Below are 2,450 nucleotides of genomic sequence, written 5' to 3'. Positions count from 1 at the left end.
AGAGTCCTCCTTTGGCATGGAGGGAGACTGTGGTCTACCCTCCACCTCCCGGGGGAGAAGGGCCTGGCAGTAGGAGTGTATCTCCTGCTCGCAGTCCCTGATGGCACTCAGTCTCTGGACTGTGGCCTGGAGCTCGTCCAGCTGGCGTGCCAGAGACACCAAAAGGGAGCAGACCCCACATGGTGACCTCCCCTTGCTCCCAGGCCCCAGAGCCTGAAAAAGGGACAGGCAGCCCGCGCAGCCGAGAGCCAGGGCCTCCGTCTGCGTGGAGCCCGGAACCAGGGGCTCCGTCTGGGTGGCTGTCTCTGAGGTGCCAGATGGGGGGGCCACGGAGCCCGAGGGGACCCTCGGGGTGCGGCGCATGCCCATCCGTGGCATGCCTTTGGTAGGCTGGCTACGGCTGGGGCTGTCTACCCTGGGGGGTGTGCAGGCAGGGTCTTGGGCCCTCCCGCGCGAACTCCGCGCTAACTCGCGCCAGCAGAGAAGCGCGCCTGTTTGCGCAGCCTGTTCGTTAAGTTTTAACAGACTTAAGGCAATTATTGGAGTGTTCATCTCCTTTTTTGGAGAGGACTTCCACCAGTCATCTCAGGAAAAGTATGACAACACCTGTGGTTAGGGCTCCAATGGGCTGGACACTGTGATGAACCCTTTACCATTGTTCAAATGTTGCCCATACCCCCTCTGACTCAGTCTCTTTGCTTCAGCATTCCCTAACCCAGCAACTGAATTTTAGCCAATCAAGTTTAAATAAGCTTCCCATAGTGGGACTGGGGAATGTATGGCCCGAGATGTCTATTAAACTTTACTTCTTCTTAGAGGTGTGTTTGTGTGGGGGAGTAAATACAGATTAGAACTGGTCTGATAAATGCTGAGCTGGGTGTGTGTAAATGTGGGTTGATTAGCATTTGGAGCACAGATTCCCTATCATGCAGTGCTTCCATGCTTCTCTGATCTTAGAATTCACTGCAGTTTTTGCTTCAAGCTTTCTATTCTCCATCTCCCATGTAAATGAATGGTCATCTGGTTCTATCTTGGATGCAAATGAGACCTAGGGCAGTTGCTCCCTTATCTGGAGGGCCTTAGGTATGCATCCCACTGCATCTTAATCAGTTTTGTTTAGGTGGTGGGAGGGGGGGAATTCTTTGAGTCCGACAGGCTGTGTTCTGTCGGGGTTCTCCAACAACATGGAGATGAGAGGTAACAAACCAGAGCGACATTTTGCACTCCTTTCCCAGTCATCCACAGAGAGTCCAAAGGATGCCAAGTCATTTTTGCAAGCATCCCCAAACTTGTTCAGTGATCTGCCTCTCTTTCTAAATCCTTCATGAGCTTCAGAGTACAACACACTCTTTGGTATCCTGTGATATAACATTTACATGACATGACCAAGCCACCTGAGTCTCTTCTTGCGTTCCCATGAATGACATAGCAGCATGATTTAACATTTCCACATTTGTCACCCTGACTTGCCATCTTATTTGAAGAATTTTATGCAGGCATCTGATATGAAAGCTGTTTAATCTGTTGGTATGCTTGATGTAGGTCATACATGTGTCTGAGCCATGTAGAAGAGTGGATAAAACACATTTTATAAATATAGAATTTCACTTTAGTTGACAGTTTGTTATTGTTCCATGCTCTGTCTTGCAAAAAAACCTGAAGTTACTGGCTGCTTTGGCAATTCCACTAGCAAGCTCAGCATCAACATCTAACAGCAGAGCCAAGGTAGAAAAATTGGTCGACAACATATAGATGAGTACCATCGAGTGTGATATCTGGAACTGGTTCTGAAGAGCCTTGGTGCATGATAAGTCTTCTTCCAGCTTATTGCTAGCCCAAGGATTTTGTATGAGTCAGAGAACTGGGTAATGAGATGTTGTAGGGCATCAACACTGTTAGCCACAAGGGCTGCATCCTCTGCAAACAACAAGCACTTTTACATATGCTGGGGGTGGGTGGGGGTGGAGCTTTAATTAAAGCAGCTGTAAGAGCCACTCTAATTAAAGCACTATAGTGTCTCATGTATAAGTGTCCCCGTACTTCAAAATGCTGGTGGGAGTGCTTGGATTAAAGCTTATTGAATGAGCCTTGGTTCAAGCACCCCTGCTGTCATTTTGAAGTGTGGGGACCCTGATTAATTGATTAATTGAGTCTGCTGGAGTATGGTAATTACCGTACTCCAGCAACCTCCCATGTCTCGTATCAGTGACCCCATGCTTCAAAATGGTGGCAGGGGCACTTGAACTAAAGCATGTTCAATGAGCTTTAGTTCACGTGCCCCTGCCACCATTTTGAATGCTTGCATATAGGCACCCAACAGGTCCCTTATGATGATCTACTTCACCTTCATCTTGGCTCTTAACTTTGCAAAGTTAAACAGACCTCCATCATGTCTAGTGCTGAGATAGAGACGCTCTTAAACATCATGGAATGCATGTTGAAGCAGGAAT

This window comes from Alligator sinensis, unplaced genomic scaffold, assembly GCF_000455745.1.
Source record: "Alligator sinensis unplaced genomic scaffold, ASM45574v1 scaffold1140_1, whole genome shotgun sequence".
NCBI lineage: Eukaryota > Metazoa > Chordata > Crocodylia > Alligatoridae > Alligator > Alligator sinensis.
This window is presented reverse-complemented; position numbering follows the sequence as displayed.